The sequence below is a fragment of the Neovison vison genome, chromosome 3 (genome assembly GCF_020171115.1).
Source record: "Neovison vison isolate M4711 chromosome 3, ASM_NN_V1, whole genome shotgun sequence".
Taxonomy (NCBI): domain Eukaryota; kingdom Metazoa; phylum Chordata; class Mammalia; order Carnivora; family Mustelidae; genus Neogale; species Neogale vison.
Genome location: NC_058093.1, coordinates 214,049,390 through 214,066,035, shown reverse-complemented (window position 1 = coordinate 214,066,035; position 16,646 = coordinate 214,049,390). Strand labels below are relative to the sequence as shown.

The 16,646-nt window shown below is 43.6% G+C and overlaps 2 long non-coding RNA genes across 2 annotated transcripts; both read left to right on the top strand.

Moving 5' to 3' along the window:
• On the top strand, positions 1–5,058 carry LOC122902017. The gene is made up of 2 exons (XR_006383724.1): positions 1–190; positions 4,811–5,058. It is a non-coding gene; the product is annotated as an uncharacterized LOC122902017 (long non-coding RNA).
• A 4,853-nt stretch (positions 5,059–9,911) lies between these two features.
• LOC122902019 lies at positions 9,912–12,287 on the top strand. Its single transcript, XR_006383725.1, has 2 exons — positions 9,912–10,043; positions 12,084–12,287. It is a non-coding gene; the product is annotated as an uncharacterized LOC122902019 (long non-coding RNA).
• The last annotated feature ends 4,359 nt before the right edge of the window (positions 12,288–16,646 follow it).

Here is a 16,646-nt window from a genome sequence, read left to right as displayed (position 1 = left end):
GTTATTTGAAGGAGAAGGCAGCATAAACTTTTAACTTCTTTGGCCCTTCCAAAGCTTACCTTTGAGAATATTGGGAAGGGGGGTTGCTTTCTATTCCTGATGCCAGCAGGTGGGTCTGAGGGCCCAGATCAGTCAAGAGAAGCCTTGGCTTCAAGCAGGATGGAAATCAAACAGAAGAAGCCAGCAGGAGGTGAGAACAGAGTTGACTGAAGGTAGAGAGAGCAGGTAACAGAGTGGGTGTCCAGGAAACTCAGAGAGGAGGGAGTTTCTCCTATGTAGAGAGTCTGGGGTTTGGGGTTTTTTTTGTCGTATCTTTTTAAAGATTTTATTTCTTTATTCGAGAGACAGCTCAAGCAGGAGGAGTGGCAGAGGGAGAGGGAGAAGCAGGCTCCCTGCTCAGCAGGAGCCCTATGATGAACTCATTCCCAGGACCCCAGAATTGGGCTCCTGGGTGGCTCAGTTGGTTAAGCAACTGCCTTCAGACCAGGACCCCAGAATCATGACCTGAGCCGAAGGCATACGCCCGGCCAACTGAGCCACCTAGGTGCCTGAGCCTAGTTTTTATTGGGGATGGTGATCTAGTGTGTGTCTCCTCTCAGGCATCCAGGAACCACTTAGAACAAGGCCAAGGGACCAGGTGTCATTCCTTGGGGCAGAAAGGTCTTGGCATTGGTGTCTAGCTCAGGTAGTTTGGGATACGCAAAGGATAGCCTCCTCCAGCCATTGTCACCGGGTCCTTCTTTAGGTATTATTTATCCTAGAGAGAACTCTTAACTCCTTGTCCCATAACTCCACGTCTGCTATTTACAAGGCATGTGTAAAGTGGGGTTCCGGGGTACAGGCTCCAGCAAGAATAGAAGCAGGAGAAAGCACGTTTTGGCGGAATCCTCCAGTTTTCCTGTCTCACTCCCACCTGGAGAAGGGAACAAACACTAGTGGCATCACCCAGGCTGGATTTTGTTTCCTCTTTAGTCTATCAGGAGTGGCTAACAACAGCCTGGAGTGGAGTGGGGGTGGGGGCAGGGTTATCATACCAGGTTCCTCCCTTCTTCCTTTTCTCAAACAAATGCTTTCACCTTCTTTCAATGAGTCAGGTTGCTCTTGAGAATCCCAGACCCACTTCCCTCTTTTGGAGAACTGGGCATGAAAACTTTTTCCTTCATGATGAGCCCAGAGACTTGGTTCCTGGACCTGTTTCGAAGGTATAAGCAGACCTGTAATTGTGTTCATTGCCTTATTATTAACTTAGCTCCACATTCTGTTTTGTTCTCTACTTAACTCTGCACCTCTTTTTTTTTTTTTTTTTTAAGATCTTCTGTATTTATTTGACAGAAGGCATCACAAGTGGGCAAAGAGGCAGGAAGAGAGAAAGGAGGGGAAGCAGGCTCCTTGCTGAGCAGAAAGCCTGACTCGGGGCTCGATCCCAGGACCCTGAGATCATGACCTGAGCCGAAGGCAGAAGCTTTAATCCACCGAGCCACCCAGGCGCCCCAACTCTGCTCCTTTTAACTTCATTCACGATCAATCATTCATGTTGCCTTCCGGCCCTGGCTCCTTATTTACCCAGTCACCATGGGAACCTAAATGGGGACAGTAAGGTGGTGTTTATCTGGAAATTATCTCCCGAGCCTGATCACCTGATCATACCAGGTCCCTAATGGGGACTCATCATCCTAAAGAAAGGCTACCTCCATATTTTTTCAAGCCTCCCTCCTTCAAGATTTCAAGAAAATCCTCACCCCCCTCCTATGGACATAAGCAGTCCACAACAGGGCACAACAGAACACAACAGGGCAAGGCGGCTTTGGGAATAATGCCCAGACTTCTCCCTGGGCAGCCTTTCTGATAGTAAAGCTTTACTTTGCTTCAAAACCCGTGTCTCAGACATTGGTGCCCAAGTTTGGTCCAGTAAACAATGATGGTCATTTCTGTGTCTGACTATACCTGATTAAAACAAATCCTGCATGCCCTGTAAAATGTGCATATGTATGTGTGACAATGTGTGAGAGTGTTCAAGCGTATATATATTGGGGGGGGTATCTGTGTGGCTTGAGTGTGTAAGAGCTTGTATGTGTGCATGTGTTGTGCACGTGGGTAGGTGGCTACGGCTCTTTTTCCTCTAACTTGTCTGACTGCAAGTGCCTGAAATTCTCCCCATAGAGAGGATCACTCTTTAGGGCTGAGTTAAATTCCTCAAATATTTACTGACACATCCGGCAAGCTGGAAAGCCTTCTGGGCTGCAAGGAGTCACAAAGAAGGCACCGATGTCCTCAGTCACTGTGTTGGGTTAGTAATTTATGCATTGTCCTTTCCAGGAGCCTGTTCAAAAATTCTCATTGCTGGGGCGCCTGGATGGCTCAATCATTGCATCTGCCTTCAGCTCAGATCATGATCTCAGTCCTGGGATCAAGCCCCACATCTCTCATTCCCCCTGCTTGTATTCCCTCTCTCGCTGTCAAATAAATAAATAAAATCTTTAAAAATAAATAAATAAATGGGGTGCCTGGGTGGCTCAGTGGGTTAAAGCCTCTGCCTTCAGCTCAGATCATGATCTCAGGGTCCTGGGATCGAGCCCCACATCCGGCTCTCTACTCAGCAGGGAGCCTGCTTCCCTTCCTCTCTCTCTCTCTGCCTGCCTCTCGGCCTACTTGTGATCTCTCTCTGTCAAATAAATAAATAAAATCTTTTTGCATAAATAAATAAATAGAATAAAAAATTCTAATTTCTTCCCAGAAAAAAGGGGGTGCCTGGGTGGCTCAGGTTGTAGAGTGTAAAGCTATTGATCTTGGGGTTGTGAGTTCAAGATCCAGGATAGGTGTAGATTAATATAAAATATTTTTTTAGGACTGCCTAGGTGGCTCAGTTGGTTAAGTGTCTGCATTTGGCTCGGGTCATGGTCCCAGGGTCCTAGGACTGAGTTCCACGTTGGGCTCCCTGCTCCGTGGGAAGCCCACTTCTCTTTCTCCCATTGCCTGCTGCTCTGCCTACTTGTGCTCTCTCTCTGTCAAATAAATGAATACAATTTTTTTAAAAATAAAGCTTTGGGGTTTTTTGTAATAAAGATTTTATTTATTTGAGAGAGAGAAACAGAGCACAAGCAGAGGAGAGGGGCAGAAGGAGAGGGAGAAGCAGACTTCCTGCTGAGCAGGGAATCCCACATGGGGAGTGATCCAAGCCAAAGGCAGACGCTTAACCAACTGAGAACATGACCCAAGCCAGGAGCAAATGCTTAACCAAACTGAGCCATCCAGGCGTCCCCAAATTAATGTCTTTATTTTAATTCTGGTTGGTTAACACAGTGTTATATTAGTTTCAGGTGTACAATAGAGTGATTCAACACTTCGGTATAACACCCAGTGCTCAGCACAACAAGGGTACCCCTTAATCCCCAACACCTATTTCACCCATCCCCCACCCACTCCCCTCCCCTCTGGTAACCATCAGTTTGTTCTTTCTAGTTAAGAGTTTGTTTCTTGGTTTGCCTCTCTCTTTCTTTTTCCTTTTGCTGTTTGTTTTGTTTCTTAAGTTCCACATATGAGGGGCGTCTGGGTGGTTCAGTAGGCTGGGCATCTGCCTTCAGCTCAGGGTGTGGTCCCGGGGTCCTGGGATGGAGCCCTGCATTGGGCTCCCTGCTCTGTGGGGAGTCCCCTTTCCCCTCTCCTGCTCTCCCTGCTTGTGTTCTCTCTCTCTCTCTCTCTCTGTCAAATAAAGAAATAAATCTAAAAAACCAAAAACCAAAAAATAATGCTATTAAGTTCTGCATATGAGTGAAACAGTGTGGTATTTGTCTTTCTCTGACTGGATTATTTCCTTCAGCCTTATACTCACTAGCTCCATCCATGACTTTGCAAATAGCAAGATTTCGTTCTTTCTTATAATATTCCGGAAGAGACATCCTTTTAAACACCTAGCTGAACTCATAAAAAGAGATAAAATAAAATAAAAATTAAAAAATGAGGCAACCCTCCAGGGATGAAAATTAAGAGAGGATTGAAAGATCAGTGTGGGTGGGATGGGAAACTTAAGCAGTGAGGACTCTAAGGATCCTTGTCTTTCTTGTGACCTAGAACCTTCAGGCCTGCACTCTGTGGAGATGTGGGACAGAGAGCCCACAAAGAGCCCAGGCCTCAGGAGCCTGCCCACTGGTGGAAGCAGGCAACGGGGAAACTGTGTGTCTGGGCCTGGACTTTTGATAGAAACAGACAAGTCTCTCCTGAGAACTTGTAGCCCAAGCCTTGCCCTCATGGGTTTGGGGTTTCCTTATATACTCCTTGAACAAGCCAGAAAATCCCAAACTGACAAGTGAACTTTTTATGGTCTCAGACAGACTTCACTTGAAAGGCAGTTTTCTGAAGCCAATATAAATCCTTTTAGAAGGCACTGCCCATTCCCCAGCCAGGCTTCACAGGACCCTCACCCATAAAATCTAGATGCTTCTATACCTCATTTCCACGTCAGGGTCCCCAGGAGAAATAAGCCAGCCTGAGTAAGAGTCATGGTGAGATAAAAGGACCCTTCAGAGATTGGAATTATAAAATATAGAAGACAATAAGCATGCTGAAATATTATAACAAAATAGGAGATGGGGTTTGAAACAAGAGCAAGGAGGGGCACCTGGCTGACTCAGGGGGTTAAACCACCAGCTACTCTTGGTTTCAGATCAGGTTCATGGTCTCAGGGTCCTGAGATAGAACACAGCCTTGGGTTCAACACTCACTGGGGAGTCTGCTTGAAGATTCTCTCTCCCTCTGCCCTCCCCCTGACCTCTCTCTTTCTCTCTCAAATAAATAAATAAATCTTTTTAAAAAGGTCTCAAGATCTGTGAGTGTAGATGGCATCATCTGGAGTGTGAGTTGCTGCACAAGAGTATTGAAGACAATGGCTAAGGACAAACTAAGAGGTCAGAAGAACATATTTCATACAGCCAGCCAAAACAACTTGAAGTCTAAAAGCAAAGCAAAACCAGTCATCACTGATCTTCAGAAGATAAACGTCATGAATGATGAAAAAAGTTAACAGAGTGAATAAAGCTTTTGTAGATATACAGGAGGAACTCACACGCTTTCTCAAAAGTTCTTTCCCTGGACGCCTGGGTGGCTCAGTTGGTTGGGCATCTGCTTTCAGCTTGGGTCATGGTCCTAAGGTGCTGGCATCGAGGCCCAAGTCAGGTTCCCTGCTCAGCTGGGAGTCTGCTTCTCCCTCTCCACCTGCTCATGCTCTCTCTCTTTCTCAAATAAATGAATAAAATCTTAAAAAAAAAAGGAAAGAAAAGAAACACCTGATTCCTTAGCAGTGTCATGAAAACGAATGAGTTAATGTTGATGAAGCGATGAGATTAATGACCCAGTTGTAATACACTAGAGAGACATCAAAGACCCTGCAAAAGACCAACAAATTAACAGTCTTATACAGTTTTGTTTTAAGAAATCTCATTAATGGGGGCACCTGGGTGGCTCACTGGGTTAAGCCTCTGCCTTCAGCTCAGGTCATGATCTCAGAGTGCTGGGATCCAGCCCCACATCAGGCTCTCTGCTCAGCACGGAGCCTGCTTACCCCCTCTCTCTGCCTGCCTCTCTGCCTACTTGTGATCTCTGTCTGTCAAATAAATAAATTAAATTAAATTAAAAAGAAATCTTGTTAATGTATAGGCATTGGCACATTTTACACTTGAAAAACAAATGACATTTAAAAAAACATAAACAGATCTTGCTTATAATCTAGGAAAGTGGAATGTCAGAAGCCAACAAAATGTGATAAACTTAAAGGGCTAAAGCAGAAGGCATTTCACAAAATCTGCTCACTGAAATGGTCAATACAACTTACTTTATATCCTTCACTTTGTAAGTGGCAGTGGATGGGTGTTTGGATTGGAGGACACACAGAAAGACAGTTTCATGACAGTAAAAAAAAGACAAACAAGGGAAGAGCTATTGCCCAACTTGTTTTGTTTTCGATGGCCTTAGGTCTACTTTAACTTTCCTCTCATACGGGGGAGGGGGGCGACCAGAAGGTTCAGAATTGTAAGAAATGCTGAAATCCCAGAATGTAATTACTTGGGGATGGAGGGGATTTGTGGGTATTAAATCACCTTTTCCCCTGGGGGGGTGGGGGGTGTCTATGTTCTAGAACTTAATCAATTTCCCATGTTAATGGCTATAACTGGAGTCAACTGGGGTTAGTCTAACTTGAGATGGAGGCTTTAAGGAATACTCCCAAGCAGCTGCCAAAACTCCCTTTGTTTCGGGGAAATACCTGTTTTCTCTGACCCAACTTGGACCGCCTGACCCCTCCTCCCTTGTTGGCGGGAAAACATGGTGTCTGCTCCTCTGTTGGAGCTGATGAGCTCTAAAACCTGGAATTCCTTTCTCTGCCTTCTGGCAGCACTTCGTTTCTTCTGTCTACCCCTTCTCCTTTCTCTGCACCAACGTGGGTGTGGCCTGCATGACTGGCCTCTAGACCATGCACCAAGGCTCCTTCTCTCTTCACCGTCAAGGAGCAAGAAGAGCACGCCCTGGACCTAACACCCCCCACTCCAGATCTCCCCACTCATGTCTCAGGTAAACATTCAAAGTGGAAAGGGCCCAAATGAAAGGTAACTCAGTATTTAAACTAAGTTAAGTTTGTTGGTTTAATTAAGATAGACATGTCTTTGAAGTCAGAGCAGTAAATGGGAAGCTTTTATTCTATCAAGGTTTACTGAAGGTCAAATAACCTCATGTTAACTCTGTTGGGTTGTTCTCAAAAAGATGACTAAACTGGTGGCTTATTGTCTGTCTCAAAGTTTTCTTTTTTTATTTTATTTTATTTTGTTAATATAATTTTTTTCCCAATTTATTTATTTTCAGAAAAACAGTATTCATTATTTTTTCACCACACCCAGTGCTCCATGCAAGCCGTGCCCTCTATAATACCCACCACCTGGTACCCCAACCTCCCACCCCCCCGCCACTTCAAACCCCTCAGATTGTTTTTCAGAGTCCATAGTCTCTCATGGTTGTCTCAAAGTTTTCATGGGTAATTATTATTATTTTTTATTATTATTTTTTTTTTAGAGAGGAAGAACATGACATGGGTAATTATTGATATAGCTTTCAAAGTCTTTGGTAACCTGAAAGTTTAAAGTTTTGCTTGGATGATGAATTAAATTCATTGGACATCTAGGTCTTTCAAATAGAATTAAATGCTTAGTCACTGATCACTGGACATAGGTTTATGCTTTTGATTAACTGCAAAGAAACTAAGAATATTTAAATCTGTTGGTAAACATGTTTTGTGCTTAACTGATTCACAAATTTGCCATCTAAAGAATTCTGTTGTAACAGTTCCCAATTGATTAACATGTTATGCCTGAGTTTTTCTCATCTGAGAGACCACCAAGGAGCCAACACCGATGTTAAACACACGAGGATTTGTTCAGCAAGCTTAAGCTTGGGCCCAAGTATACCTGACACAGCAGAGTAGGGACTTGGACCCCGAACCAGACTACAGTCAGAGTTTTTAAAGGCAGAGTAGGGGTGGACTCAGCGGTGGGTGAGGACAAAGGGGGTGTTCAGAAGGAGTATCAGGGTAAAGAAGATTATCAGGATATTGGAGGCCTGGTTATTATCAAGCCAAGGCCGTTTTTCCCTCTAATGAGGCACTAACATGAAGACAGTTGGGCGTTTCCTGGTGGAATGTCACATTCCTCCTATCAAGCGTCCTTGTTAGTGAGATTTAGCACTGGGACATTTGTAAACCAAGGGAGACTCCTGTCTTGCAGGATTGTGATTTCAGCAAGTTAACTATTTGTTTTTCTTTTAGGGCAGTCAGGGGTGCCTGAAGAATGTCACACATATTACCGAGGGGAGCGGGTGGAGAGGGGGTGCAAGGTGCCAGCTCTTGCTTTGTCAAGATGGCTGTACTTATGTCAGGGCTGGACTCGAGGTGGGTACAATCTTGTTTTTCTTGGCCTCCACAAATACTTAACTGACTAGAGAATAAGGTATTCTAAGAATACAAAATTCTTTTTTTTTTTTTAAGATTTTATTTATTTATCAGAGAGAGGGGGAGAGAGCGAGCACAGGCAGACAGAATGGCAGGCAGAGGCAGAGGGAGAAGCAGGCTCCCTGCTGGGCAAGGAGCCGGATGTGGGACTTGATCCCAGGACGCTGGGATCATGACCTGAGCCGAAGGCAGCTGCTTAACCAACTGAGCCACCCAGGCGTCCCAGAATACAAAATTCTAACTGTAACTAAGACTAATGGAAATAAAGGAAACAATTCTATGTGGAAAAGTAGATACGTAAGAAAGATAAGGAATGGGAACACATTTTGTTAAAGATAAAAGGTAATTTTGTCCTACTAAATGAGATGGTTGTTTGGAAAGAAATGGCTTGGGACACAATCTGAATGCAAAGGAAAGTTAGATGGTTTGTGAAGGGAAATCTTCAGAAAAGGAATCTTTGGTGTGGTCAGGACAGACTAAGATTAAAACAAATGGGTTTTAAAGTGGCTTGGTATGAGATTGAAATTCTCTGTGTTCAAAAAGACAGTATTCTTAAATTAATCATCTGTCAGCAAGAAAATGTACAGTTTCCTCTTTGCCTGTCCAGAAAAACTATTTTCCACATTTTGCCTATATCAGGTCTTTAACATCCCTAATTATATTTAGGCATGTGCTTTAAAACTTTGTAAGATTTGGGGCGCCTGGGTGGCTCAGTGGGTTAAGCCTCTGCCTTCGGCTCAGGTCATGATCTCAGGATCGTGGGATGAAGCCCCACATCAGGCGCTCTGCTCAGCATGAAGCCTGCTTACCCTTCTCTCTGCCTGCCTCTCTGCCTACTTGTGATCTCTCTCTGTCAAATAAATAAATAAAATCTTTTTTAAAAAAACCTTTATAAGATTTTGGCAAATGTTGACAAGATTTAAATCATAAATGAAATCTCTTTAACTCATTATGCTTTTTCTTGGTATGCTAAGTTACTCAGAAAGTTCAGCTAAAAAAAAAAAATGATAAACTTTGTGTTACATTTGGGTAAAGGCTATAACTATTCTAGGGATTCTATGTATTTCCTAAAGTTTTAATGGTGATTTTTTTTTTGTTTTTAGTATTTTATTTATTTATTTGACAGACAAGAGATCACAAGTAGGCAGAGAGGCAGGCAGAGAGAGGGGAAGGGGAGCAGGCTCCCTGCTGAGCAGAGAGCTTGATGCAGGGCTCAATACCAGGACCCTGGGATCATGACCCGAGCCGAAGGCAGAGGCTTTAACACACTGAACTACCTAGGCACCCCAAGTTTTAATGTTTTGATAGATCACCATTTGATATTGTAATTATTGAGGTGTTAATGTGTCAATGGGTCCCAGGATAACTTGAGTTTCCTTGTCTACAGTATCATAGTGAACTCGAATCAGATCATTAACAATGTCCATTTCTGAGTCTTTTTGTCATTTATAATTGTTCTAATTCTCTTGTAAAATGAGTTTTATCTTAAAGGAGATTCATAAAAAGGACTTTGAGGACAACACAGGTATTCAGTATCTTTAAGATCAGAACTGAAATGGGTAAGAATTTCCAGAACTAACTAAAGCTGCATCCAAACTAAACCAGAATTAGTAACATGGGACTAACAGAACTGTAAGATTATAGTGTTATGTCTCTTATTTTAGACATTGCTCATTTTCTAATGTTTACTCTTCCAGACTAAGAAAAATTGTACTTAGGTTGTCAGTGACTTACAGAAATGTAAAAATACTCATTTGACTTGTAAACAAATCAAAGCATTCAACTTTTCTCTCTATCTGAACCCTCTGAAACTCAAAAGGTCTCAGTAAGTATTATTCCATGGCAATCAGTCATTTGCAACAGTGCAATAAGAATCTGTTCTCCTCCTAACTTTTAGGACGCTTTGACTGGAATGTCATATTTGAGAAAGACATGTAGACTCAGATATGACAGACAGCTTTAAGGAACTAAGGTTGACTTCAGAAAACCTGGAGCCATAAACCCCCTTGGAACCGTTGGCCTGCTACCTCGCTTACAGAGTTCCCAGCAGCCTCACCAGGTGAGTAAAGAATGTCACTTCCTGGCAGGTGCAGGAACCTCAGGATACTTTGGAGACCTCAGGAAGAGGAATTTGCCCAAATCCACAGGTATTGCAGGCATGTCTGATGGCAAGTACTTGGCTTGGCTTCTGGCCTGTAGAGGCTACTAAAAGTTCAACTTAGAGATTGCTTATAAGAAGCTCCAGCAAAGCAGATTATAAAAGATCTGTATGATCACTCACTGTTCTTGCAGAGCTTATGGAAACAATTAGGCCAAATCTGTTTAAGCTGGACTTTTTTTTCCAGATAAATTAGTCCTAATGTCCCAAGTTTTTAGTCCCAAGTTTTCGCATCTGAGAGACCACCAAGGAGCCAAGCACCGATGCAATCACATGAGGGTTTATTTGACAAGCTTAAGCTTGGGTCCAAGTATACCCAACACAGCAGAGTAGGGACTTGGACCCCGAGCCAGATTACAGTCAGAGTTTTTAAAAGCAGAGTAGGGGTGGACTCAGCAGTGGGTGAGGACAAAGAGGGTGTTCAAAAGGCCTATCAGGGTAAAGAACACTGTCAGGATACTGAAGGCCTGGTTACTATCACGCCAAGGCCGTTTTTGGTTTTTTTTTACCAGCATGAAGACAATTGGGAGTTTCCTGGTGGAATGTCACATTCTTGCTATCAAGCGTCCTTATATTTTGGGCTCTGTTATTAGGAACTGGCTGAACTGGCCTTGTATTCTGGGCTCTGTTATTAGGAACTAGCTGACCACATTTCACTGGTTTCCCAGACTTGCTTCTAAGTAAGTTTTTCGGGGGGTGGGGGGCAGGGTCAGTTTAAGTTTTACTGCACAAACAACAAAATGGCTTTTAGCCAAGATGGAGTTGCTCTGGCTAAATAGGTCCTTACACTAATTTGGCTATCTTTGGAAATGAGGGCTATTTTAGAGAGAAACATGTTTTAATAACACAACTTTGTGGATGTTCTAGATTTGATTGTCTTTACATGTTTGTTGTTTACCTAAGCTAGACAACTAGAGGTAAACTTAAGAGAAATTACCACAGTAACTCATATATAGACACTCTTCTGCTGATTGTTCTGTGGGGATAATAACAGAACCCCATGGCACATGATTATTAAACAGCTGAAAATGGGATTGAATCCTCAACAATTGTATAACTCTACTATCACGTTGACCAATTCTGTGGGGCTAGGATAACTGCCTAAAAGCCAGCATACCCCACTCCATAGGATTATCTATGGACTTGTGTAGATAACAGACGACCCCACTTTCTATATGATTGGATCGGATGATGCATGTGGGACTCCCCTTCCCTCTTGACAAGTTTTCTCCCACTTGCCAGTGATCCTCCATAATCAGGATATTTTTAAGGCTGGACCACTCAAAGGGCTTCTTAATGGTTTCATCCCTTAGTCATATTTATCCTAGAAGCCACCCCTTTTGAGGTATAGTTGCAAATAAATGAGTTAGTGAAGCATAGAACAGCCCTCCTCATAAAAGGAGCCTCAAAGCTCACTATGGGACAGTCCCTGACTATAATCACATCACATCAGATCCAGATTTATCTCAGAAACCAAAGGCCACTAATGGATTGCAACTGCCCCTCAGAACAGCATATTACTTAAAATATAACCCCTGGAAGATTTTACTAGTTACCAAGCACATTTAGATATAGCTTTAAGAAAAACACATACAGGCAACAGGCCTTTGGGGGAGAGGGGGAGGACGATATACGGCTTTGAAGCTGAGCAGCGGGGGATGCCTGGCTCGCTCAGGCAGAATGCCACCTGCTTCCCTTTTCTGTTATCTCCCCTTTCTCCTCCCAAAAGCACCTGTTGCTTGTTAGAGGAGTCCTTTGAATGTGCTTGTTTAACTATAAACTTTGCCCTTCTTCTTGTTTGTCTACAAGGCATATGACTAATGTTTGACCTTCATTGGCTCTTCTGTTGGTTATTGTTTCTACCTAATGAAAGTGAGACTGAGGAGTTGCTTGGGGCAGCAGTCTTTTTGACTGTTGTCCCCTGCTCCCTTTCTCTTGCAGCTGACGTGTTTGTGCCTAATTCTTCTCCCGTGCACCGAATGGAAGTGGCAATGGATGATGGAAGCCAACTTACTAAGTACTGGGCTGCACTTACAGATATGCCAGAAATAATACTTAAAACTTGTCAAACTTTAAACCTAGTTACCCATATGCCTGAACCTGACCATTGTACCTCTTTATAGAGCAAAAACTGTTCAGAGGCTATTGATGTTGTTTAATCTAGTTGGCCAGATTTAAGATGCCCCTGTTATAAATCCAAATGACAGAGGCACCTGGGTGGCTCAGTGGGTTAAAGCCTCTGCCTTCAGCTCAGGTCGTGATCCCAGGGTCCTGGGATTGAGCCCCGCATCGGGCTGTCTGCTCAGTGGGGATCCTGCTTCCTCCTCTCTCTCTGCCTGCTTCTCTGCCTGCTTATAGTCTCTGTCTGTCAAATAAATAAATAAAATTTTTTAAAAAATTAAAAAAAAAGTCTCTGCCTTCGGCTCAGGTCATGATCCTAGAGTCCTGGAATCGAGCCCCACATTTGGCTCCTTGCTCAGCAGGGAGCCTGCTTCTCCCTCCCCCTCTGCCTGCCCCTCTGCCTACTTGTGATCTCTATCTCCCTTTCAAATAAATAAAATCTTTAAAAAAAAAATGACAGTTGGTTTACTGATGACAATAGTTCTCATGAAAAGAATAAGAAAGCTGGGTATGCCATAGTGCTCACTAGCACTTTGCAATTGCTAAGCCTTAAAAATTAATACTAATACTGACTCCAAATATGCTTTCCTAGTCCTACATGTCCATGGAGCAATTTGGAAAAAAGCGGTTTATTATCAAGCCACAACTCCACAAATACAGCCCTAAGGCAGTACACCTACTTAAGGGGATAGCCGTAATTCACTTCAAAGGATGTCAAAGGATATGACCTTTGGAAACAATGAAAGTAATACAGGGTTTATACCAGGCCACTGATTTGGGCAAAAAGGCCATGGAAGTGACAAACTTCATAAAGGAAAATTGTTCCTAGATTTGGACTCCCTTGGTCCCTATGAAGTAGCAATGGACTGCCTTTTATTACACATTAAAAGATGGCCCTTCAAAACTGAATAGCCCTTGATATCTTGACTGCAGCTACGGAAACCCAAAATTGGAGGACTGTCTCCTAATGGGACCCAATGATTATATGTATCTTGTGCTCATGGTTTCCCCCAGGCTAGATAGGCCACTGTATTCTGGGTTTTGCCTGGAATCTCGAATGCATTATTAAAACCATTACCAACCCGGCCAACCTTCCAGACCTTAAAAAGTGGTGAACTCCTTCTGTCTCACTGGTACGACCAACTAACATTCACTTTTGTTCCCCCTTTGGAACGGAAGGATATTTGGCACATGAAAACTCTTACTAATAAGTACATGGTCAGCCCCAACTGATCTCGAAGTAGCATTTCTCTATTAAAATGCTATGGTAATACAAATGTGTAAAACAGCTTTACAAAATAGAATGGCATTGGCATCGAATTTTTTTTTAAAGATTTTATTCATTTATCTGACAGACAGAGATCACAAGCAGGCAGAGAGGCAGGCAGAGAGAGAGTGGGGGGAAGCAGGCTCCCCGCTGAGCAGAGAGCCTGACAAGGGGCTCAATCCCAGGACCCTGGGATCACGACCCGAGCTGAAGGCAGAGGCTTTAACCCACTGAGCCAACCCAGGTGCCCCAGCATTGAATGTTTAAACTGCTACACAAGGTGGAAGTTGTGCAATCACAAAAACAAAGTACTATGTTTATGTTCCAGATTATCACAAAATATTTCTTGGGTTCTGATATACTCAAGTTAGCACTTTAAACAGTCCCTCTCTCCTTTAATGATTGATTAAACTGCCAGACTGGAGGGGCACCTGGGTGGCTCAGTGGGTTAAAGCCTCTGCCTTCGACTCAGGTCATGATCTCAGGGTCTTGGGATTGAGCCCCACATCAGGCTCTCTGCTCAGCAGGGAGCCTGTTTCCCCCTCTCTCTCTGCCTGCCTCTCTGCCTACTTGTGATCTCTGTCTGTCAAATAAATAAATAAATTAAAAAAAAAAAAAAAAAACAAACTCCCGGACTGGAAAAGGGTTTTTTGTCAACTAGCAAAAAACTTACTTGAGATTCATTTTCTTTTTGCTACACTAATCATGTTTTGCTGTTTTCTCCCATGTCTCCCCACCTGGCATCAACTCCTTCACTGCCATAACTTCCACTGATGATCCTTTCCACTTGGGAAGATCACCTGAGCAGTCTCCCCTGGATTCAGCTGCCTCTGTCTTTCCTAGCTCCCCTACACATTCCCCACCTGACCAGTGTTGACCCAAGTAGGTAGGGACAACTCTACACCCCCGTTCAGCAGGAAGATGTTACAGAAGCTGAGACCTTCACCTTCAACAACCTTAAAGATTTAAGGGTCAGAATTGTTCAGGAGGGAATGATGAGGGAACAGAAGTCTGGCTGACGACAAAGCAAAAGCTGACAACTTGCAACACCCCCCCACACCAACACTCCTGGGTGGGACATATGTGACACTCTTTAGGAATCTCACAACTTTTTTTTTTAAGATATTATTTATTTATTTGACAAGTGATCACAAGTAGGCAGAGAGGCAGGCAGAGAGAGAGAGGAGGAAGCAGGCTCCCTGCTGAGCAGAGAGCCCGATGCGGGGCTCGATCCCAGGACCCTGGGATCATGATCTGAGCTGAAGGCAGAGGTTCTAACTCACTGAGCCACCCAGGCACCCCTCCCAACTATTCTTAATAGCTTGCTGAAAAGGGCAGAACGACCTTGGCAATGTCAAGGCCTCTGGTATCCAGTATCTTGTAGGTCCTCTTCAGCTTACGAAAGTTGTGTTGAAACCTCCTTTTTCCTTACTTCCCCCACCCCCATGGTACATAACCTGCCATCTCTCAGCCCTGGGGCAGCAGCCCTTTCTGCCCATAGGTCCTGTCCCCTGCATTAATAAACCACCATTTTGCACCAAAGATATCTCAAGAATTTTTTCTTGGTCATCGGCTCTGGACCTTACCCCACCAAACCTCACATATGTTCTAAAATTTTGTCACTCCAGTCTCTGCCTCAGTCATCGCCTGTTGTTCTGTGTGTCGTCCCCTCATCCTCTCCCCTTCTTCTGTTCTCATCAAGACCCCCATTACACTGGGTTAAAGGCCACCCTCCTCCAGTATGACAGCATTTTATCTAATTATGCAGGGAAGACATTAGAGTTCTAAGCCAATGGCCAAGAAAGAATTCTTGAGACCTTTTTGGTGCAAAACACTGGTTTTATTAAAGCACAGGGATAGGACCCGTGGGCAGAAGGAGCTACACTGTGGTCATGAGGAGTGGCCCATTATAGACTTTCAAGTTAGGAGGGTGTTGGGCAGAGCATAAGTCTGTAAGGAATTTTGGAAGCAAGGTTTCCAGGACCTCGAGGGGCTAGCTGTTGGGAAAAGGTCATGTATTACCGTCTAACAAAACCTTAGTCATGAGACCCTGAAGATGTATATCGGTGAGCCATATGCTTGGAGGGTGATTGCCAACATGTAGAGATAAAGGAAATTTCTAAAGGAATTTTCTAAAGGATTTCTAAAATTAAATTTCTAAAAGACCTTTTATATGTTAAAGTAGACTTTCAGGGGTTCCTGGGTGGCTCAGTGGGTTAAAGCCTCTGCCTTCTGCTCAGGTCATGATCTCGGGGTCCTGGGATAGAGCCGCATGGGGTGCTCTGCTCAGCAGGGGGCCTGCTTCCCCCCTCTGCCTACTTAAAGTAGTTTTACAGGACCCTGGGGGAGGAGAGGCAGTTGGGCAAGGATTGCCTTTTGCCCTTAGCAAAGTATTAACATTGAGACAGTTGAGTCCCTGGAGGAATGTCACTCTTGTTTCAAGGACTTGCCAGTGGGGGGAGGTAGTAAGGAAATTTAATAAGTTTTATGCCACATAAGTTTTCCCCACATAAATTACATCTCTGATAATTATACTTCAAAATAAAATCACACTCAGAGGTACTGGGAGTTAAAAAGTACTTTCAGAGGTACTTTAACATACCTTTTGGGGGGACACAATTCAACCCATAACACACAACAAATCTCAAGCAGGGTCAAAATGAATAAATCCACACCTAGACATACTGTATGGAAACTGTAGGATACTAAAGACGGAGGATTTTGAGACAGAGAGGGAGGAAGGGAGAAAACACTGGCACTACGAAAACTAATTTCAAAAGCACCACAGGAATCCTGAAGACAGTGGAACCTATCTTTAAAATGCTGCAAGAGGGACACCTAGCGGGATCAGGTAGTAGAACAAGCAATTCTTTTTTTTTTTTTTTTTACTAAACAAAATCATCTTTTAATTTGGTTTTCATTGAATTTGCAGGGTGGGGAATTGAAGTGATTTTTTTTCCCAATTTATTTATTTTCAGAAAAACAGTATTCATTATTTTTTCACCACACCCAGTGCTCCATGCAAGCCGTGCCCTCTATAATACCCACCACCTGGTACCCCAACCTCCCACCCCCCCAGAACAAGCAATTCTTGACCGTGGGGTGGTAAGTTTGAG